Source organism: Eptesicus fuscus, chromosome 1 (assembly GCF_027574615.1).
Source record: "Eptesicus fuscus isolate TK198812 chromosome 1, DD_ASM_mEF_20220401, whole genome shotgun sequence".
NCBI classification, from domain to species: Eukaryota; Metazoa; Chordata; class Mammalia; order Chiroptera; family Vespertilionidae; genus Eptesicus; species Eptesicus fuscus.
This window is the reverse complement of record NC_072473.1, coordinates 49,429,363-49,453,021: the sequence shown is the minus strand read 5'-3', so window position 1 is coordinate 49,453,021 and position 23,659 is coordinate 49,429,363. Positions and strand designations below refer to the sequence as shown.

Below are 23,659 nucleotides of genomic sequence, written 5' to 3'. Positions count from 1 at the left end.
CAACTTTAGAGATATCAATGCTTAGGTCACGAAATGTTTGTATAACAACCTTACATATTTCGCTTTCTGATTTACTTGTTGACACTGATACTAACTTTATCAACTCTTCTCTCATTGTGAGACCATCAGAATATCAACCAATAATGGCCAACTGAACATGTGATGTGACATCAGTAGTTTCATCAAGAGAGATCGAAAAATATTTACACTTTCTTATGTCTCTCTTTAATTGATGTTGTACATTTGTGTTCAGTCTCATTATTTGGTCTTTTATGATATTTCTACTGAGTGGTAATTCAGATATTCTCTTAATAATTGCATCTTTATTCTGCATATCGTGAAATAGAACTTGTGCACATCTTAGGAGAGTTTCTTTAATAAATTCTCCCTCACTGAGCGCTTTTCCATGCTGAGCTATAGAGTGAGCAATGCTCAAACTTGCAGATGTTAAATTTGTAGAGCCTTTCATAAATTTAAGGATGGAATTAGATTGGCTCTTATAAAGGTGTAGCTGCCTGGAAATGTATTCCTTTCTTTCATCCTCACTTTTTTTCCAAGAGCTGGGAATGATTAGTTTCAAAATGTCTATTTATATTCCACGTTCTGCTTACTACTGTTTCAGTACATAGAACGCAAAATGATCTGCCATTTTTTTTCTATAAAGCCATACATCTCAGTCCATGTCTCTTGAAAGGGTCGGCCACTGCTACTACCACTTCCTTTACTTAACCTTAGTTTTTTTATTTTTTGGGTTCTCCATCAGGGGGGCAGTGACAGAAGATAGAATTATAGATAGCTTGTTAGGCCTGCAGGCAATTAGGGGTTAACTAGCCTAACTAACCACAAAATGGTGCATATAACTGTCTTTTAGGAAAGGGCAGAGTTAATAAGCAGAAATAGGGGTTAATAAGGATGCACAACAGTAATAGTGGTGAAATGGAGTCTGCACTATGGAGCAAGATGGTGTTCTTTATGTGAATTAAAATGGCTTCCGCTATTTCTAATGGCGGGAAACGGCACCCATAGCACATCACAAACCCTCGCCTCTCCCAGCCTCCCCCTCACTTATCTCAGTAATGATGGATTAGAAATCCATGACACCCTAGAACAGTAGACAATGGTTGCTGTGGTTAACTGTTATTTGGTTACTGGTAATGGCAGGGCCCCCAGAGATGCGTCCCCCGCTGTGTTCCGCTGCTCCCTGCTCTGCCGGCAGAAGTGAGGGCAAAGATCCCGGCTTAACCGGAAGTCCCAGAACTAGACGCTCTGTGCCGGACTTCTGTTGTTTTGGCCTACAGACCTCCGGCACAGAGTGTCTAATAGGGGAGGATGAAACATTTGCGACTAGAGTCTTGTCGCAAATGTTTCATCCTCAGGAGCAGCAAATGTTTCATCCTCGGCATGCGGCCCCCTCAGCAACCGCGTGTCATCAGAAATGGCTACGCGTGTCAGTGCTGACACGCGTGTTATAGGTTTGCCATCACTGGTCTAGGATATCTATGTTCTCCTAAAATTGTTTTAAATCAAACTGGCATGTAAATGACTGAGATGGTAAAGACTGAAATAGATCTCACCCTTTTATAATGTAGATACAATCTATTATGTACATGTTCCAAGATAAACCATAACTTTTACTCAATTAAAATGTCTTGTTGACAGTGCTATTTGCTATACATAGTTTAACCAAAATGCACCTGATAATTTAGGTAGTCATGTGTAAGCTCACTACCTTTATGGAAAGAAAAAAAATAAAACTTTTCTCATCTCTGTGACAAGCAGGCATTTAAGAATTAAAGCAAGGCACTTAGGGTAAGTTTCCTAATATTACTATCTTCCTTGATGTTGCTATTTTAAAGAGATGGCTTCCATGCTGTTAACAAAAGTGTTCCTTGGTTATAATGCTGGCAAGAGGTTCATTTAGCTTTTACAAAAATTTGTATATGTGTCAAAGAGACTGAAGGTAGCTTTGTAGTTACAAATTTTCTCAAGGAAATAACTAAGTAAAGGAGGGGGGAAGATCTTTCCCATATGGTAACCAGGAACATTCAGTTCTAGAGATAGTGAAGTCTGCTTTTACCCCTCTCTTCAATCCTCAAGAGAGGCAATCACAATCCTGAATGAATTGGGTATGTATTCTTGGCCATATGCAGCATACTTATCTATTAATTTCCTTATTAATGGGCATATAGGCTGTTTCTAATTTTTCATTATTGCTGGCAATATGCCAATGAATATCCTCATATATGCCTTCTTGGGATATGTGCAAGAGTTTCTCAGGTAATGAGCATTTTTATAAAATTATCAGATCTTTCTAAATTGCATTTCTAAATGGTTATGCCTGTTTAGGTTCCCACCAACAAATATATTAGATTATTCATTTATCCACACCATTTTTCACATTTGATATTGTTATACCTTAAGAATTTTGTTGAGGAATGGAGAGTGTGTGTATGTGTATGTGTGTGTGTGTGAGAGTGTGTGGAGAAGGAGGTCTTGGCAGCCAAGGTACAGTCCCAACTCCTTAGACTCCATTTGCTATTCTCTTCTTTCTTCCCCCACACCTATCTGCTGGTGTTGGGCATTTATATTTGCGTTTCTTTACATTCATTTCCAAATCTTCTACAATTTGAGGGTTGGGGTAGTGGGAAAGGCAGGACATGGTAACAGAGGAGAGTAGTAGCAGAATAGTAGGAGGAGGACATGGAGATGAAGATGAGGATTAACCTGGAGTTAAGGAACAGAGTCCTGGAGGAGGTGATATAGTTAGTCCTTGAAAATTGCTATTGTGTCAATGGGGAAATTGAGGGCTTCGATGTAGAGTTTCTGAGTACGATTAATGTGGAACTAAGTTCACTGGCCTGGCTTCCCAACTTAAATAACTTAGAATGTTGGAACTTAGTAACAATAGTATTTTTGGAGGATTGGAAGTCCTGGCAGAGAAATGTCCTAATCTTACCTACCTCAATCTGATTGGAAACAAAATCAAAGATCTCAGTGCACTAGAAGCTTTCCAAAATCTTAAAAATTTTAAAAGTCTTGACTTGTTTAAGGGTGAGAACATACTGCTGCAGCAAATCACCTACTTAGATGGATTTGATCAGGAGGATAAAGAAGCACCAATTCAGAATGAGGATGATGAGGATGGAGATGAAGATGATGAAGAGGAAGCTGAAGCTGGTCTACCTGAAGGATATGAGGAAGAGGAGGAGCAAGAAGATGAGGATAAGGATGAAGATAAAGCAGGCTCAGAATTGGGAGAGGAGAAGAGGAAGTGGACCTCTCATACTTAATGAGAGAAGAAATTCAGGATGGAGAAGATGATGAGGATTTTGTTGAAGGGGAAGAAGGAGAAGAAGGTCAAGAAGAAGAAGAAGTGGAACTAAATGAAACGGAAGCAAGCAAACTACCAGATACAGAGTTCAAAACAACTGTTGGCCCAGAAAGAAACTCACTACAGACTGATTCATTTGCCTGTCACCATAACCATTATTGCTTGTCTCATTTTCGGTTCTTATAAGTGTATTTCTAAGAGCACATGATCTCACTCATCTAGGGGAAATAATGAACAACATAGACTGATGAACAAGAACAGAACCAGAAACAAGGAGGCATGGATCAGACTGTCGGGCCTCGGGGGGGAGGGTAGGAAAGGGTGGGGATAAAGGGAGAGATCAACCAAAGGACTTGTGTGCAGACATATGAGCCCAACCAGTGGTTAAGGACAACAGGGGGGTGGAGGCATGTGTGGGGAGGGGGGTGGGATGGAAATGGGGGGACGAGGACAAATATGTGATACCTTAATCAATAAAGAAATTAAAAAAAAATAAAGATAATCAAGGAACTTTATGAGAACTTCAAGGAACTTCATGGACATAAAATAGGTACAATCAGAAATGAAGGCTACATTAAATGAAATGAAAAATAACTTACAGGGAATAAAAAGTAGAGTAGAGGACACCAAGAATCAAATCAGTGATTTGGAATATGAGGAAGAAAAAAACACCCAATCAGAAGAGCAAAAAGAAAAAAAGAATAAAAAATATGAAGAAAGTGTAAGGAGCCTCTGGGACATCTTCAAGCATACCAACATTAATATCATGGGGTGCCAGAAGGAGAAAAGAGGGAGCAAGAAATGGAAAACCTATTTGAAAAAATAATGATAGAAAAGTTCCTCTACCTGGTGAAAGAAATAGATTTACAAGTCCAGGAAGCTCAGAAAGTCCCAAACAAGGTGAACCCAAAGAGCCCCCACCAAGATACATCATAATTAAAATGCCAAAGATTAAAGACAAATAGAGAATCTTAAAAGCAGAAAGAGAAAAGTTGTTAGTTACAGACAGGGGAGCACCCATACAACTATCAGCTGATTTCTCAATAGAAACTTTGCAGGTCAGAAGGGAGTGGCAAGAAATATTCAAGGTGATGGAAAGCAAGGAAATACAACCAAGACTACTGTACCCAGCAAAGCTATCATTTAGAATAGAAGAAGAAGGTATTTGAGGAGAAAAGCTGAAACCAGATGCTGAGGATGATGGAGGAGAAGATGATTAGATCATTCTAATACCAGATTCCCTAAATTCCTGGGTGTGTAATAGAGTGGTCACATCTTGTTTCTTCATGTATAATAGCTATCCCTACAGAAGGTAACATGTCACTTTTTATAGGAAAAGTGTGGTTTTACTATTTTTGTCTTATCATTCCATATAAAATTTACTTGTCTGTTAATGATCATATTGTATGTAGAGACAAATTTTCATTGACCTCATTGTGAAATTTCCTAGCAGTTTATTTAGAATCTTAATTTTTCTAATACAAGTTTACCTATTATTCATTTTAGCCCATAATTAAAACATGATGGCTTTTGACACAGGCATAATATGGTACATTTCATTCATAAGTTTTTAAAGTTATTTATGAATTAACTGAAATCACAGTCAGCTGGAATATGAAATAAAATAAGTTGGTTAGTTTTTTAGAGGTGACCCAGAGATCTTTAGTATGAAGACAATGACTGTTTTTGGATAAGGGTTTTTGGGTGCTTATTTGTCACATGAGTAACTTGAAAAGTAGGAGCAGAATAGTAAAGATTCTGTTCAACAATATATTTCATGGCTTTTGGGGAGTCTTCTGAAACATTTTAAACCAGGTGACTAATAAGATTTTTTATAAGATTTTATTTTTTAAGGAAAAATTGCTTATAGTAAGTTCAGAGACATACAGGGAATCCCTTTGTTCTCAAGCTGAATGAAGATCATGACATGCTAAAGGTTGTTTTTTGTTGTATTTTTAAGTGTGCGTTTTTCATTTTCCTTTCAACAATTCCTTTATGAACCCCTTCCTTTCTTGTTTCACTCTCCTCCCTCATTTCAAAAAAAGTTGGGAAATGTATGAATACCCAGGAAAATACCTCAACTACCTTTTCAGACCTGTCTCAGTTTTAAAAAAGCTAAGTGAGACAAACAGTATTTTCTGAGATATGAATATTATTATCTATATAATTTTATGCAACAAACTGCTTACTGGAAATCTTTCTTGGTTGACAAGATATACAGACTGTGTAGAAGGATTAAGAAAGAAAAGAAGCAGATAGGCTTTTGTAAGCAGCAATAGTGTTCCTCAAACGTCAGAATAATTGTCTGTTAATAGTTAATGAGACATTCAAATCAAAATTTTAAGTTAGCTTCCCAAATGACTTAGCTACCACTCTGCAAGTATTTCTAATTTTTCTGAATAGAACCTTTAATTATTCTTTCTGTAGTTTTAAAGCATTACCAGATATAGCATCTGATTGGAATATATTAGGGAATGAAAAAATATTTGAAACTAAGTCCATATAAAAATTAAGATTGGTTTTCAAGTGGATGTCCATTAAAAGTAGAAAAATATTTGGGAAAAGTTTGAGTGTGTTTTCTTATATGGCTACTGATTATAATATGACTAGACAAGTTCATCTCCCTTTTTGTTGTGGAGGCTCCATTTTCAAGGCAATTGCTTTTTTAATCTTGGCTCTTTAAATTTACCCCCATTTTGTTTTGAATATTTGTAAGCTTTTTTGTTAGTTTCATCAAATTAACTGAAGTTACACTTCCATACTCGGACACATTTAAATTACTGAGTATAGTACTGCTTCTTTTTTAGTTTAAACTAAATAAGTATTACAACTGACTGAAATGAAAGTCCTGGGATAAGTTTAGTGGGGGTGATAACTGGAAAAGTGAGCCAAGGTTTTTTACCCGGGGTTGTGTCTCTCGATGCTGTAGAATGAGCTCCTCGGACCACAAGATTTAAGCAAAAGTGTAGAAAATTTATTACAAGCAGATTTAGACTCCCCACACGGGGGGGTGGGGGGTGGGGTGGGGGAGCAATAATGGACTGCCCGTGAATCCTTGTATTCTAGGAGTATATTTTTGCTACAAGCCTGCTCTATATCTACCTGTGTAGCCACATGATTGATTTCCTCATTGTTCTTGCCCAGCAAAGGACCTGAACTTTCTCTGTTTCTATGTGTTCCTACACCTTGTTGCTGCAGACCCTCCCTAGTTTCACATTCCTCCCACTTTGAGTCCAGAAACATTTTATTATTTCTGCATGGTTGGTTCCTATGATTAGACTGGCTCAAACTGCCTTGTCTGCCCCTGCCTATGTTGCACCTGCCTTTGTTTTCCACTGGACCTCTGCCCTGCCTGCATTTCATGCTAACTTATCTTAGTGGGATTCAAATATCCAAATCATTAACATTTTATTCCTTTTAAACAATTGAAATCATCTGTTTTAGTCCCTAAGAATTCTCATCACATTGTTTTCCAGATTATAATATACTTATTTTTAAAATTAAATCTATATATAATCTTTCTTATCAGTCATCTTATTGTGCAATCAATAAGAGTTCTTTGGTTTGAAAACGACACATAAGAGCCTCCAAATAACTTTTTAAGACTTATTTAGCTTTGTGAGTGATATTTTCATGCAAATAAGTAAGGGTGGGTTTTATATTTTGTAAAAGTTTTCAGTCCTATTTTAATGCTTCTTTGTATGGCAGTATGTATATAGTGTGTTTACTTCCTCAAAACTCTCCTTAAGAACCTTTGAAGTTAATACTTTTGTGCAACTGTGTTTTAAATAAAGGCATGACAGTTTTAAAACAAACAAAATAATTTTGTCAATCTGATAAGTATGAGATTTATGAAATGGAATCTCATTACTTAATTTTTATTTTCCTAACTATTTATTGTGTACTTTATTTTTTTAAATTTAAAAAAATATACATTTTTATTGATTTCAGAGAGGAAGGGACAGGGAGAGAGAGATGGAAACATCAATGATGGGAGAGAATCGCGGATCGGCAGCCTCCTGCACGCCCCCCACTTGGGATCAAGCCCATAACCCAGGCATGTTCCTTTGACTGGAATCAAACCCAGGACTCTTTATTCAACAGGCTGGTGTTCTATCCACTGAGCCAAACCAGCTAGGACCATTGAGTACTTTATAATATGTTTATTGGTCATTTATATTTTATCTTTTGTGAATTGCCTGTTTTTGTATTATTTACCCATTTTTATTGTGGGCTGTTAGCCCTTATTATTGAGTTAAAAGTGCTATTTCAGAAGTTAATCCTTTATCTGTTAAATGTTACAAATAATTTCCCCGTTTCTAGTCTCCATTGCCAAAGACAACCACTTTCTTTTCATTTTGTTTATGTTATTTTTTGTCAAAAACTAGTTTTTAACTGTTAAATATATCATGACTTCTTTTATTATTTTTTCTTTTGTGTCTTATTTAAGAAATTGTTTCCTACACTAAAGTTATAAATATATTTTCTTTTTTTTAACATATATTTTTTATTGATTTCAGAGAGGAAGGGAGAGGGAGAGAGAGAGAGAAAAACATCAGTGATGAGAGAGAATCATTGATTGGCTGCCTCCTGCATGCCTCCTACTGGGGATCTAGTCTGCAACCAGGGCATGTGCCCTTGACTGGAATCCAACCTGGGACCCTTCAGTCCGTAGGCCGTCACTCTATCCACAAGCAAACCAGCTAGGGCTATTTTCTTCCACAAGTTTTAAAGGTTTGCTTTTCACATTTTGGTTATAAATCCATCTGAAACCAGACAACCAATGGGTCTGGGCTGCCTGTCACTACTTGAACTAATTAAGCAAGGACAGAGTTGAATCATATAGGAGCATTTATTCCAATAATGCAGGCAGTATGGGAGAGTAGCTTGTCATCCATGAAAATCTACTCTGCATGCCCCCCCCCCCCCTGCAATAAGCCAGCTACTTATATTGGGTAGAACAAAGATTACATGGGGAAGTAGGCAAAAGGAATAAGAATGGGTATAATGATTACAGGTTACAGGTAATGTGGGCTGGGAGGACTCCATTGTTTAGGCAACAAGGTTGTTTATCTTTCCTTGATAATGAGCAGTTCTCACAAGAGAATGGACCACATTCCAAGGTCTGAACCACATAACCAGAGATATGAAAGGTCAGGGAGTTTAAACCGCATGACCAGTGATATGCTAGGGGAGGAAAGGTCACCCTGGGGGAGAGGACCCACCCTATAATTGTCCCTTGCTGTGCACCTGGGGCTTTCCGCCCTGGTCCTGGGTGTGTACAACTCTCAATCAGGTTAGAATGTGTTTTCTTTAATCAGAACAAAATAATCACAGTTAACAGAGCATAATTAATATCTCTTGTAACTAGTAGCTAGTCCCCAATTTCTGTCCCTAACACATCTAGTTTTATTTTTATGTATGGTGTAAGATAGGTGTCTAAACTTGTATGTGGATAGTCAATTGCCTAACATTTTTCTAGGTAATAATATATCATTTTTGTCTGGTTTGCTGTTAATGTCAAAACAGTACCAGATGTGGCTGGCAAAGTTAGACCTCAGTCTTTGAGTTTGGCTGAGAAAGAATTCAGAGCCAAGAACTCATAATTAGTAATTATAAGAGAAAATTTATATAGAAAGTCACAGAGGTAGAAAAAGTGAGCCAGTTGGGCTGCATGGACTCAGTAAAACAAGTTATAGGGGCCAAAGAAGGGTCCTTGGGACTTAGGAAAAATAAAGAAAAGGTATCTGCCTTGAAGGAAGATGAGGGAAGGAAGGAAAGAAAGGCAGGGAAGGCAGGAGAGAGAGAGAGAGAGAGAGAGAGAGAGAGAGAGAGAGAGAGAGAGAGAGAGAGAGAGATGAGAGAGGAGAGAGGAGAGAACGCCTGGGGAATGAAGGAGGTGGGGAAAGGTGAGTACGTGCTGAAGAGAGAGAGAGTAGAGCACTAGGGAGAACTGGGTCCTTCATCTTGAGGACTTTTATCTGGAGGAGGTCTTAGGGGAGAATCTCAACAGAATATTTATCAGCTTTCTAGGTGTGTCCTTTCAGGGTCTTGGGCTCCTGGTGCAGGGGTGTGGGGGAGTGTCATTAGTCAATGCAGCTGGTCTTGATGTCATTGCCCAGCCTGACCTTGCTGCTCTTTTGGGACTAGAGCTGAAACACAACTGAACCTAAATGTCATCTCTAGTTTGACCAAAACTCTGTCTCAGTGGTCAATAGACCCCGTGCTGGCCAGAACCTCATTGTCCTGAGGGCTTAAGGGAGTGATTGTGCAAGGGCTTGTATGGGAATCTCTGAGGCTATTCTCCTGACTCCCTGTTCCTTCTTTAAGGGTGTCTAAACCCACATGACTACTGAAATACTAAGGGAGGAAAGGTCAGGGGAGGGTCTGAACCACATAACCAGAGATATGAAAGGTCAGGGAGTTTAAACCGCATGACCAGTGATATGCTAGGGGAGGAAAGGTCACCCTGGGGGAGAGGACCCACCCTATAATTGTCCCTTGCTGTGCACCTGGGGCTTTCCGCCCTGGTGACCTTCCGTACCTGGCATATCATCCCTCCTTTGCTCATGTTTGTCTAACTGTGTACTATATCATTGTGATGTGTCCTCTTTAATATACTTTTTTTCCATATGTAGGTAGATCTGTTTCTGCGTTTTTAATTTTTCTAGTCCATCTGGCTATTTGTCTTTTCCAGTACTTATACTATCTTAATTATTATAGCTTATAGCAAGTCTAGCTTATTGGTAGAAAAGGTCTGACCAACTTTTTTCTTTCAGTTTGCTGATTTTTAATATTGAAAATAAAAGCATTTAATATCTTAAAGGACAGCCCAGTCTGCTTTAACCGTGGCAGGGGAGGGGTGTCATACGTGAACTTACACTGGAGGGGGTCTAATTTCCAAGACTCCTGAGGTCACTAGTCAGTATCCCCATTGGTATTACCTTGACTGCGCTGCTGTGGCACTGGGGGTGCGAATGGAGCAGGGGCTTCCACCTGCACATAGCCTCTGCTGGCCAGTGGTGGATAAATAGAGGCCCTTCTCTCTCATCCAGAGCCTGAAGTTTCACCAGGGCACTGCAGGTGGGTGGTGGTTGCCATAGGCTAGGGCAGCCACATGAGGCTCTTTGGCCCCTTGAGTGTGGCTCTGCGTTAGAACCACTTCTTCAAAATAGACTTGCCCAGGCTGAAAACCGACTTCTGCGCATGGGTCATGAAGTTTCATTTGCACTGTACGTATGCGCCGGCACGTGGTATTTTGTGGAAGAGCCACACTCAAGGGGCCAAAGAGCCGCATGTGGCTCGTGAGCCGCAGTTTGCCGACCACTGGGCTAGGGCCTTGCTGAAGGTGCTCCATGCATGGACGCAGTGGGTAAAGGCATGCTTGGGCAACTTGTTCTTCATACTTTCCTAACTATTCTTGGACTGACACTTCACTATTGAATGGCTGAGTTTATCAAGTTTCATAAAAAGTCCCACTGATTAGAATTGCACTGAATTTATATTAAGAGAACTGATCCTTATGATACTGAGTTTTCCCGTGTATGGAAATGGGTGATTGTTTCATTAATGAGGGGCTATTTGCGTCTTTCAATATTTAAAAAAAATGCTTACATAAAGTTCATGCACATGAAGGTTGCTTATACTTTAGTTGCTACAATGAATTCCTTAAAACTATACTTTGCTTGTTTTTGACATATAGGAATTCTATTTTTTTTAATGTTGATCTTATATCCACTAACCTTAAGAACCTCATTAATTCTAATGATTTGTGTGTATATTTTTGCTGGGATTTTCTAAGTAGTAAATCATATCACGTATAAACATTCATAATTTTAATACAGACTTCCTTTCCAAACTTTATACTTCATATTTATTTTTCTTGTCTAACTTCAATGGCTAGGTGTAAATATTTCTCTCTTTTCCACGTCCAGCATGGCTAGAGAGCGGTCTGGTTCCTGAGTAGGGGTGGCTGGGGATTGAGAAGATGAAAGAGACAGACACAGAGATGGAAGGAAAAAGCTGGGGCCATGTGGGACCACTGTCTTCTGATGGAGAGACAAGGACCCAGAGCCAATACAGTGTGTTTATTTTATACCGCAAAAACCAGGAAGTTTTACTAAAAGTCAAGACAAAGGAGATTATGTGCATTCTTGGATAGGCCAGAGTTGAGTCGTATTCATTCCTGGTGCTTGGCTGGATATAAATAACAAAACCCACCCCCTGGCACCTGGGCTGAAGGTCAAGCTGACAACACTCCTGCCTCTGGCAAAGCCTGTTTCCAGGACTTGGCTTTGCCAAAGCCACTGGATTCAGCTGAAGATAATTAAAGAAATGCTCATGTGTCTTCCCAGGTGCTCTCTACAGCTAGGATTACCATTCAATTTTTATTATTGAATGAAGGAAAAGCTATAGGAACCTAAACTTGATCCATACTTTAATGGAAATGCTTCTAAAATTTCACTATTACGTCTAATGTTTAATGTTTTTAGTAGGTAGTGGTTGTCAACTTAAGGAAATTCCTTTCTAATCTGAAATGTACCAGGAGAAAGTATGTTTTTTCCTCCTTTTGGTAATAATGATTGAGTTTTACATGTTGATCAAATGCTTTTTTGTATCCTAAGTCTGCAAATAGAGCAAATTACACTAACAGATTTTCTAACGTTAAATTATCCCTGAAGTCTTAGAATAAATCTTATTTGAATATGATGCATTTTGACTTTATTTTTTCAGTTTTATTTAGATACTAGAGTCCTGGTGCATGAAATTCATGCATGGGGGTGTGTGTCCCTCAGCCCAGCCTGCACCCTCTCCAATCTAGGACCCCTGAAGGGATGTCGGACTGCCCATTTAGGCCCGAACCCGGTAGAATCGGGCCTAAACGGGTAGTCGGACATCCCTCTCACAATCCAGGACTGCTAGCTCCCACCTGCTCGCCTGCCTGCCTTCCTGATTGCCCCTAACCACTTCTGCCTGCCAGCCTGATCACCCCCTAACCACTCCCATGACAGCCTGATTGCCCCTAACTGCCCTCCCCTACAGACTTGGTCACCCCTAACTGCCCGCCCCTGCAAGCCTGGTCACCCCTAACTGCCCTCCCCTGCAGGTCTGGTCCCCCCCAACTGTTCTCCCCTGCAGGCCTGGGTCCCCCTCCAACTGACCTTCCCTGCAGAGCCGGTCGCTCCCAACTTCCCTCCTCTGCCGGCCTGGTCACCCCTAACTGCCCTCCCCTGCAGGCTTAATCGCCCCCAACTGCCCTTCCTTTCAGGCCTGGTCCCTCCCAACTGCCCTCCCCTGCTGGCCATCTTGTGGTGGCCATCTTGTGTCCACATGGGGGCAGCCATCTTGTGTGTTGGAGTGATGGTCAATTTGCATATTACTCTTTTATTAGATAGGATAGAGGCCTGGTGCATGTGTGGGGGCCAACTGGTTTGCCCTGAAGGGTGTCCCAGATCAGGGTGGGGGTTCCCTTGGGGCAAGGGGCGGTCTGGGCGAGGGGCCTGTGGTGGTTTGCAGGCTGGCCACGCCCCCGGTGACCCAAGCAGAGGCCCTGGTATCTGGGATTTTTTATCTTCTATAATTGAAACTTTGTAGCCTTGAGCAGAGCCAAGCCTCCTGCTTGCTCTGTGGCCGCAGCCATTTTTGTTGGGATTTATTTATCTACTATAATTGAAACTTTGTAGCCTTGAGTGGAGGCCTTGGCCGGCCAGGGTGTGCAGAAAGCTTGGCTTCCTCCATCTTTGGGGAAACCCAAGCCTCCTGTTCGCTCCGTGGCCACAGCCATTTTTGTTGGGATTTATTTATGTTTTATAATTGAAACTTTGTAGCCTTGAGTGGAGGCCTGGGCTGGCCAGGGTGTGTAGAAATCTTGGCTTCCTCCATTGCCGAGGGCAACCCAAGCCTCCTGTTCGCTCCATGGCCACAGCCATCTTGGTTGGGTTAATTTGCATACCCACTCCTGATTGGCTGGTGGGTGGGGCTTGTGAGTGTAGTGGAATGATGGTTAATTTGCATATTACTCTTTTATTAGATAGTATAATTCATATATATCACTGTGTAAGTTTAAGTTGCACATCCTAATGACTTGACTTACATATATTACAGAATGATTACCAGGAGTTTAGTTAACAATCATCATTACACACACACACACACACACACACACACACACACACACACGGAAAAATATTTTTTTTCTTTGTGATGAGGACTTTTAGGATCTACTCTCTTAGCTACTTTCAAATATACCATAAAGCAGTGTTAACTAGAGTCACCATGCTGTATATTTCATCCCAGTACTTAATCTCATAAATGGATGTCTGTTGTCTGTACCTTTTGACCATCTTCATTCAATTCTCCCACCCACCCCCTTGCTTTTGGTAACCACAAATCTGATCTATTTTTCTATGAGTTTGGCTTTTTTTTAGACTGCACATTTAAGTGAGATCATAAAATATTTTTATTTCTCTGTCTGACTTATTTCACTTAGCATAAGGCTCTCAAAGTTCATCCATATTGTCACAAATGGATTTCCTTTTTTTGTATAGTGACCTTTTTACACATTGATTATTTACCAATATTTGTTTAGGATTTTTACATCTATTTTCATGAATGAGGTTGGTTTATAATTTTCTTCCCCTGTAAGTTTTATCATTCACTCACTCAATACATATTTATTGAGTATATGCTGTTTCATGTATTGTTCTAATAAATGTGGATTGCGTAGTGAATAAAATAGATAAAAATCCTTACTTACTCTCAGGAAACTTACCAGGGAGAAGACAGATCATAAACAACAGAATTAATTAAACATGTTAGATGTATGTGTGGGATCTGCAATCTTAGATAAGGATTTATAGAGAAGGCTCTCTGGCAAGGTGACATTTCAGTAAAGATATCTGGGGGAACAGAAGTTATAATGGCCCTGAAATGGTCATGTTTCTTATGGTTTCAAGGAATAGAAAAGAAGCCATTGTGGCTATAACTGGTTCTGCTCTTAGGTCAATAAATAATTGGATAGCTTTCCCCTTTTCAAAAATGTATTTTGAAATACTTATAGATTCAGAAGAAATTGCAAAGATAGTATAGAAGTGTTTCTTGCACCTTTCAGTTATAGTTTTCCCAATGGTTACATCTTACAATAGCAAAACCAGGAAACTGACATTGGTACAATGCATATGCATAGTACTATGCATTTTATCACATGCAGATTTTTGTGAATATAACCTCCATCAAGATATATAACTAGTCTATTACCACAAATTTTAGAAGCATTTCTGTTAAAGTATGGGACAAGTTCTGCTACTCCTTTATGTTTGCACCCACCACTTCCCTGCCAGTATTCTTATTCCCTAGCAACCAAGAATATGCTCTCCATCTTTATTTTTGTAATTTTGAGAATGCTATATGAATGGAATCATGAGTGTATGAGCTTTTGAGATTGGCTTTTTTTTTCAATCAGCACAATTTTCTGGAAATTCTAACAAGTTGTTGCATGTATCAATAATTCATATCTTTTTATTTCTGAGTAGTATTTTGTAGTGTGGATGTACTACATGTTAAGTATTTGCCTGGTGAAAGATATCTGGGTTGTTTTCAGGCTTTAGCTACTAATTAAATTGCTATGAACATTTATGTAGGGAAAACAGGCATATGTTTTCCCTTTTTGGGATTAATGCCTAGGAATACATATGCTGGATTGTATGGTGGTTGTGTTTTTGTTTTTTTTAAGATACCATCAAACTATTTTCCAGGGTGATTTTACAGTTTTACATTTGCAACAATGTATGAGAGATTCTGTTTTTCTGCATCTCACCAGCATTTTGCATTATCACTGTATTTTTATTTTATTTTAGCATTTCTGATAGGTATATAGACATAGCTCATTGTACTCTTAATTTATATTTCCCAAATATCTAATTATGTTAAGAATCCTTTTTGTGTGTGTGTGCTGACTTTCTATCCATATATCATCTTCAGTGAAATAACTTTTCATATTGTTGCCGATTTTCTAATTGGATTGCTTATATTCAATTCTCAACTTTGGGTATTCTTTTTTAAAAATATTTTTATTCATTTCAGAGAGGAAGGGACAGGGAGAGAGAGATAGAAACATCAATGATGAGAGAGAATCATTGATTGGCTGCCTCCTGCCCGCCCCCTACTGGGGATTGAGCCTGCAACCCAGACATGTGCCCTTGACTGGAATCGAACCCAGACCCTTCTGTCTGCAGGCTGACACTCTATCCACTGAGCCAAACCAGCCAGGGCACCTTTGGGTATTCTTTATATATTTTAGATGTGAGTCCTTAATGAGATACTTGGTTTGTACTCTTTCCTAGTCTATTACTTGTTTTTGTTTTGTTTTTTCATCCTCTTAGTAAGGTTTTTACAGGGAAAAATTTTAAAATTTTGAAGAAGTTCAATTTTTAGGTATTTTTGTTTTATTGGTCATGCTTTGGTATCAAGTCTAAGAAGTTTCTTTAAAAATATTTTTGTGGATTTCAGAGAGAAAGGGAGAGGGAGAGAGAGACAGAAACATCAATGATGAGAGAGAATCACAATCGGCTGCGTCCTGCATAACCTACACTGGGAATTGAGCCCGCCACCCAGGCATGTGCCCTGACTGGGAATCAAACCTTGACCTCCTGGTTCATAGGTCCATGTTGAAACACTGAGCTACGCAGGCCAGGCAAGTTTCTAAGAACTCTTTACCAAGGACCAGGACCTAAGTATTCTCTCCAAGTTTTCTTCTAAAAATGTTATTGTTTTAATTTTAAGTCTATGGCCCATTTTGAGTTAATTTTTGTATAAAATGGGAAGTTTGAGTTGAGGTTCATTTTTATGCCTCATGTTCAATGGCTCTAGTATTATTTGTTGAAAAAATCTATCTTTCAATCAATTGTTTTCACACATAAAAATATCTTTATTGTTGAGAGTATTATAGATGTCCCCTCCTTTTTCTTCCAATTGCCCTCTTCCACCCAGATCCTGCCCATACCAGGTCTTCACCACTCTATTGTCTGTGTCTATGCATATAATTTTTTTGGTCAATCTCTTCCCACCCCCCTCCCACCCCTGCCCTCTGAGATTCATGAGTCTGTTTCATGTTTCCATGCCTCTGGTTCTTTTTTACTCACCAGTTTATTTTCTTCATTAGATTTATTGTTAGTTTATTTTGATTTTTAGCTTCAATTGTTGATAGATATATATGTATTACCATTTAATTGTTCATGTTTTTATCTTTTTTTCTTCTTCTTTTTTCTTCCTCTTCTTAAAGAATACCCTTTAACATTTCATGTGATAGTAGTTTGGTGGTGATGAACTCCTTTAGCTTCTTCTTATCTGTGAAGCGCTTTATCTGACATTCAATTCTAAATGAGAGCTTTGCTGGGTAGAGTAATCTTGGTTGTAGGTTCTTGCTATTCATCACTTTGTATATTTCTTGCCATTCCCTTCTGGCTTGCAAAGTTTCTATTGAGAAAATCAGCTGACAATCATATGGGCACTTTCCTGTAGGTAACTAACTGCTTTTCTCTTGCTGCTTTTAAGATTCTCTCTTTGTCTTTAACCTTTGGTATTTTAATTATGATGTGTCTTGGTATGGGCCTCTTTGGGTTCTTCTTGTTTGGGACTCTCTGTGCTTCCTGGACTTGTATGTCTATTTCTTTCACCAGGCAAGCCAAGTTTTCTGTCATTATTTCTTCAAATAGATTTTTCAATTTATTGCTCCCACTCTTCCCCTTTGGCAACCCTATGATAAGAATGTTGGTACCCCTTGAAGTTGTCCCACAGGCTTATTACACTATTTTCATATTTTTGGATTCTTTTTTCTTTTTTGCTGTTCTGATTGGGTATTTTTTACATCCTCACATTCCAAATTGCTTATTTGATTCCTGGTTTTCTCTTTCTACTGTTGACTCCTTGTTAATTATTCTTTATTTCAGTTAGTGTATGCTTCATTTTTGACTGGTCCATTATTTAACTATATTGTTTATTATTGATAGTATTACAGATATCTCCCATTCTCCCCACCCCACCCTTTATCCCCATCTGACTGGTCCTTTTTTACATCATTGATGCTCTCTCTAAGTTCCTTGAAGTTGTCACTAATTTCCTTTAAGAGCTCATTAATTTAGTTGAGCATCCTTTTAGCCAGTGTTTTGAACTCTGTATCTGGTAGTGTTCTTGCTTCCATTTTATTTACCAGTAGTTCTTTTTCTGGCGATTTCTTTCATTCTTTCATTTATAACATACTGCTTCATCTCTGGATTTTCTATGTTTCTCTGTATTTGTTTCTATGTAATAGGTAGAGCTGCTATGTCTCCTAGAATTAGTAGAGTGACCTTGTGAAGTAAATGTCCTATAGGCCTCAGTGGCTCAGCCTCCCTAGTCACCTGAGCTGGGCACTCTGGGTGCGCCCCTGTATGTGCTGTGCACACTGTTCTCTTGTAGTTGAACCTTGCTTGCTGGTTGTCTTGCTGGGAAGGATTGACACCCCAGACCAATTGGCTCTAAGTATCAGCTGTGACTACAGTGGAAGAGCTGCTGTGCAGGAGATGCCCCTATAGTGCTGAACTTGCTTCAGTGGAGCTTTGGTGCTCTCTGAGTTTGCCCCTTGTGTGTGTTGCTCGTGGATGTGGTAGGGTTGTAATCTGAAGCTGACCACCAGCTGCACTAGCTCTGGGGCCTCCCTGGAGGTGCAGTGTCAGTCATTGCCTGTGCCCTTCCTGGAACTATCTGGCACAAGCTACATAGCAATCTGCAGATGGTTGCTACTTGTGTTGGGCTTGGAGGTGCCCAGGAGAGGCCAACCTATGAACCAAGCCAGGTTTCTGCTAGTGCCTGGCCTGGGGCCTCTTATTGATAGGTATGTTTGAGGCCAGCTGCTGCTTGTTTGAGAGATTTTAGAAAAGTCTGAAGCTTGAGCCAGGATAGCTTATTCATATGGCAAGGCCACTACAAACAGCTTGGGTTGGGCTGCAGATTGGGTGGGGTGGGGTCTTAGGGAGTCACCAGTGCTAGGGGAACAGTGTGAGCCAGGTTGATGGAAAGTCAGATATGGCACCTGCCAGTGGGCTTTGTGGTTGGGGAGGTCTCAGCATAGGAACAATGACCTCTATCAGCACTTTTCTCTGGAAGAAAACTGCCCTCCAGTTCTTTCCCTTATGGTAGACAATTTAATTCTTCCCTGTATGTCCCTGGATTCTTTCAAGCTGCTGTCCCAGTGCTAGATCTTAGGGAGTGTCCAAGTACATCCATGTGCTGGCCCTTTAAGAGGAATAACCGGAACTCCAGCAGTCTCTGTGTCACCCAGCCACACTACCCACTGGTTTTTACAGCCTGAAGTTATGGCCACTTTTCTTCCTGGTACTGATACCCTGGGCTGAGGGGTCTGGTGTGGGGCTGGGACCTTTTACTCCTCACATATACCTCTGCAGCCAAGATATCCCTCCCGATTGAAAACATGCCACCCATCGGTGTTGGACCAGTCCATTCTATGCCTCTATCCCCCCTACCAGTCTCAATGAGGCTTCTTCTTTACTTCTCTAGTTGTAGGGCTTCCATTAAGCCATATTTTAGGTGCTTTCTGAGTGATGGTTGTTCTGTGGTTTAGTTGTAATGTGGATGTGGTTGTGGGAGGTAGTGAGTACTGCCATCTTGAATAGAAGTCTGTTTTTATACTTTTGATAAAAATCATTTGGGCAATAATTGATGTAGATACTCTACCCTCATGGAGGTGGAACACAACTCACCTTTCTTTAAATGTGGGCTTCACATCATGATTTCCCTCCAAAGGTGCAGTGTGGGTGGAGGAAAGAAAGAATAATTTTAGAGTAGAAAATCTTGACAAACATTGTCTCACACATCCAGGTGATCAATGTCAGCATCAATACCAATGTCAGTGATAAATCATGTTGATTGTATATACTTGTGATATGATGTGATGTGAGGAGAATGGAACTTTACTCCTGTGTTTTCCTCCTCAAAACACATAATGCTAGTAAAATCATGAGAAAAACATCACAAAATTCCAAATTCAGAGTATTCTACAAACTACCTGACTGGTACTGCTTAAAACTGTCAAGGCCATCAGTAACAAGGAAAGACTGAGAAACTGTCACATCCAAGAGAAACCCAAGGAAACATGACTACTAAATGTAATGTGATATCCTGTCTGGGATCTTGTAAAATTAAGAGTACATTAGAAAAAAAACACATAAGGAACTCTGTATAAAATATGGACTTCTTACCTTATAATAGAGAAACATGCAAATTGACCGCACCTCCGCTATGCCCATGATTGGGCCTGCCAGAGGCTGGGGGCGGGACTCCGGGTGGCCCATCCGGCCATTGGGAAGACCAAGATGGCTGCGCCCAATCCTGTAAGTTCCGGGGATCCGCATGGCGATCGCTACCCGGGGGCGTGTCCGGGCCGAGCCCGGCGCTCCCCGGGTGTCAGCATGGCGATCGCCACCCGGGGGGCGTGTCCGGGCCCAGCCCGGCGCTCCGTGGGTGTCCCGGGGGCGATCGCCACCCGGGGGGCTGTCCGGGCCGAGCCCGGCGCTCCCCGGGTGTCCACATGGCGATCGCCACCCGGGGGGCGTGTCCGGCCGAGCCCGGTGCTCCCCGGGTGTCCTCATGGTGATCGCCACCCGGGGGGCGTGTCCGGCCGAGCCCGGCGCTCCCTGGGTGTCTGCCTTGACAAAAGCTTTCCACATCTCTGTTTATTCTTTTGACTCCATAAAACGACCTTAAAAAAAGCATCGGGGCCAGCTAAGAAAGAATGCACTTTCTGGCCAGAGCACGCAGGATTCTTTTGCCCACCAGGTTAAAGGGAGCAGAGCTGGCACAGTGGGAATGGCCCTGGTGCCCTATGAGGAGACCGGGGGAATGGGGTTGCCGAAATTCCATAAGCCTCTTGCCACCTTCTCCTTTGCAAACCACACCATCCAGATCCACCAGGAGTGGAGGCAACTGGGAATCACAGCCGTGATTTGGGACATGGTAAGCAAATCTTGAGGGGCCTCTGAAAACACCTGCAACTGATTATAAGACTGGTCTTTATTTAAAAAGAAATAAAAGAACAGCTTTGTTGAGATATAACCCATATACTGTACATGTCACCTAAAGTGTATAATGAACTGGTTTTTTAAAGTAAATTCAGAGTGATACAACCATCACCATGCTCAATTTTTAAATATCTTCATGACCCATCCCCTCCAAAAAAAACTTCTACCCACTGGAATCACTTTCCTGATCATCTTCCCCAAAATAGATTGCACTTTAAAGGTGGGTAAAGGAAAGTTGAGGGAAGTTAAAACACTGCACAAAGGATATTGTAAGATGACAAAGCCCAAAGTGAAGATCATGTGTTTTCTTTAAAATATATATATATTTTTAAAATTTCAGAAAGGGAGAGGGAGAGATAGAAACATCAATGATAAGAATCACTGATCAGCCGAAACTGGTTTGGCTCAGTGGATAAAGCGTCGGTCTGTGGATTGGAAGGTCCCAGGTTCGATTCCGGTTAAGGGCATGTACATTGGTTGAGGGCACATACCCCGGTGGGGGGTGTGCAGGAAGCAGCTGGTGGATGTTTCTCTCTCATCGATGTTTCTAGCTCTCTATCCCTCTCCCTTCCTCTCTGTGAAAAATCAATAAAATATATTAAAAAAAAAAAAAAAAAGAATCACTGATCAGCTGCCGCCCACAGGCCCCTTACTGGGGATTGAGCCCGAAACCCAGGCATGTGTGCCCCTGATCAGAATCAAACCTGGACTCTTCAGTCCACAGGCCGATGCTCTCTCCATTAAGCCAAACTGACCAGGGCCATGTGTTTTCTTCAAGTTCTGCGTGGTTGTAATGGTCCCCAAATCTATACTAATAAAAGGGTAATATGCTAATTAGAGTGGTTGTCTTCTGGACATCTTTCCAGACAAAGCCGCAGTGGCTACAGAGGCCAAGGCTCAGGCAGCCATAACCACCTGCAGTGGCAGCAGCATTGGGGTTATGGGGGTGGTGCCTCCAGAGGGAGGCCAGACGGGGGCCAAGGCACAGGCAGTTTGGGGTGATCAGGCTGATAGGGGAGGGCAAGGTAGGGGCAATCAGGCTGGCAGGAGATCAAGGTAGGGGCGAGCAGGCAGGCAGGCAGTGGGGTTAGGGACAATCAGGCAGGCAGGCAGGTGAGTGGTTAGGAGCCAGCGGTTCCAGATTGTGAGAGGGATGTCCGACTGCTGGAAGTTGGACATCCCCTGAGGGGTTCCAGATTGAAGAGGGTGCAGATTGGGCTGAGGGGCACACCCCCCCCCCCCCCCCCCCTCCCACCAGTGCACGAATTTCGTGCACCGGGCCCCTAGTTAGTTAATAATAAGGTATCACTCTTTGTTCATTAATTATAACACATTTACCATATTAATGGTAATAATAAGGGAATTGGGTATGCGGTATATAGGAACTCTGTATTATCTTTGCAATTTTTTTTTTTCTGTAAATCTCAAATTGTTCCAAAGAAGTTTGTTTAAAGAAATCAGTTGGGCATATCTGTATGGGTCTGTTTCTGGGTTCCCTTTTATGTGTCACTGATCTATGAACATCACCATACATTCTTGATTACTGTTGCTATATAATATGTTCTGAAATCAGGCAAAATGATACTTCCCATTTTATTCTTTTCTAAAATTGTTTTAGCTATTTTAGTCCCTTTGTTCTTACATAAACATTTTAGAATTATTTTGTCTATCTCTAAAAAGTCTTGGTGGGATTTTAATAGGCATTGCTTAAATTTGTAAATCAATTTGGAGAGAGTTGACATCTTCATTGTATTGAGTCTTTTAATCCATGATCATGGTAGTTTTTCCATTTATTAGACCTTGGATTTCTTTAATCAGCTTTTTGTTGTTTTCAGCATATAAATCCTGTATGATTTGTTAAATTTTATACCTGTCCTGCTTTTTAGAACAATTGTAAATAAAAATTATTTTTATAATTTCAGTATTCATATATCCATTGCTAGTACTCAGAAATACAATTGAGTGTTTTTTTTATGTTGATCTTATATTGGACAACCTTGTTAAACTCACTTATTAATTCTAGGTATTTTAATTAAGATTACAGTTTACCATTGAACAACACAGGATTGACCTGTGAGGATCCACTTATGCATAGATTTTTTTCTAATAAATGTATACGTAATTCCATTTTCTTTTTTCTAGCTACAAAATAAGTGTAAATCAACTGTTTATGTTATTGGTAAGGCTTCCCGGCCCATAGTTGGTTATTAGTAGTTAAGTGTTTAGGGAGTCAAAAGTGGAATTTTGGCTGTACAGGGTGTCAGTGCCCCAATACCTGCATTGTTCCAGGGCCAACTATACTTGGTGTTTTTTACAGAGGTCATTACTCATTACAAATAGGAACAGCTTTGTTGTGTTGTTATTTCATTTTCATTTAGTCCAATGCATTTTTTATTTCTTTTGTTTTCTTCTTTTGACCCATAAATTAGTTAGAAGTGTGTTAGTTTTCAAGTTTTAGGAAAATTTCTTGATATTTTTGTGTTATTGATTTTAAGTTTGATTCTGTGGTAAACTTAGAACACTATCTGTATAATTGCATTCATTTAAATTTTCTGAAGTTGGTTTTATGGTCCAGGATATGGTTGTGGTAGGCAGAAAAATAGCCCTTCAAAGATGTCCATCCATATCTTAATTCCTGAAATTTGGGAATAAGTTACATTATATGACAAAGGTGAATTAGGTTGCAAATGAGGTACATTTGTCAAATGGACTGACGTTGAGATGGGAAGAGTATCCTGGATTATCTAGATGTGCCCAGTGCTTTTACAAGGGCCCTATAAATTAAAGAAGAGGCAAGGAAGAGAGAGTCAGATTTGGCAGTCAGAAAGATAACCTGATGTTGCTGACTTTGAAGATGGAGAAATCAGGCCACAAGCCAAGTAGTGTGGGTAGATGGAAAATGAAAGGAAAGGGATTTCCCCTAGAGCCTTTAAAAGGAATGCAGGCCTGTCAGTACTGATTCTAGCCCAGTGAAACCCATTTTGAACTTTTGACTTCCATAATGTTAAGATGATAGATTTGCATTGTTTTAAGCCACCAAATTTGTGGTAATCTATATATATAAAAGCCTAAGCAACCATCGCAACTGAATGGATGACCTACCAGGCTGTGTGGAGCGACCAGGCCCGCAGGGGGGTAAGTGAGGGGCGACTGAGCAGCAGGCTGCGTGGGGCGACCAGGCTGGCAGGGGCGGTCAGTGAGGGGTGACCAAATGACTGATCAGCAGGCTGCGTGGGGCAACCAGGCTAGTGGGGGG

At 40.5% G+C, this 23,659-nt stretch overlaps 1 protein-coding gene and 1 pseudogene across 1 annotated transcript in view; both read left to right on the top strand.

Moving 5' to 3' along the window:
* OPHN1 (oligophrenin 1) overlaps positions 1 to 23,659 on the top strand; it is a 625,127-nt gene that overhangs the window by 135,745 nt on the left and 465,723 nt on the right. The gene's annotated exons all lie outside the window — the stretch shown is intronic.
* On the top strand, positions 2,701 to 4,551 carry LOC103302604 (acidic leucine-rich nuclear phosphoprotein 32 family member E-like; annotated as a pseudogene).